The sequence below is a fragment of the Arachis ipaensis genome, chromosome B06, assembly GCF_000816755.2.
Source record: "Arachis ipaensis cultivar K30076 chromosome B06, Araip1.1, whole genome shotgun sequence".
NCBI classification, from domain to species: domain Eukaryota; kingdom Viridiplantae; phylum Streptophyta; class Magnoliopsida; order Fabales; family Fabaceae; genus Arachis; species Arachis ipaensis.
In genome coordinates this window covers 106,698,413-106,699,117 of record NC_029790.2, presented here as the reverse complement: position 1 = coordinate 106,699,117, position 705 = coordinate 106,698,413, and positions in this window count along the sequence as shown.

Below are 705 nucleotides of genomic sequence, written 5' to 3'. Positions count from 1 at the left end.
TGAAGCTAAGTGATATGTTGGATTCCACTATGAAAAATTGAAAATCATGATGGGTTCGTATTACAATTGTGAATCGACATCCAATTGTGGATCAATAATGATCCAAATTTTGACTAAAGATAACCAAATATCATTGCATTGTTGAGATGTTTTGGCATCATTACTAGATATACACAACATCGATCCCTACAATGTATGTGAACAACAATGAACTGTATAGTGGATACCAATCGCTCTCTTGATTATGCAATGTCAGTTAGAGTTGAATATCATGGATTTTGATCATATCATATTAGTCTAGCTAGGGGAAAAAGGCTCTTTAAGTCTCATATATGTTATTTAGACTTTATTTCTAAGCAATTTATCTCTAATATATATAAAAGGTGTGTTTAATGACTTTTCTCATGATTATGTTTTATGTATTTTACATGTGTTAAAGAATCGAGAAAATAATCCATCGACAAACAAAAGTAATCTCAAAGATAAGATAATTGAAACGATTCTTTTGCAAATAAAGATGATTGATAAGCTTTTGGATTAGTAAAACAAAAAACTCCCATCAAATTTATACACTCTGATTTGAACTCAATACTACCATTAAAATTATTGAAAAAAAAAAAACTATTCTTTGTTAAAAGAAAGAAATATATATGATTTTACGTTTAAAGTTTACTTTCGCATATTTTATTATATAAGTATTATTTC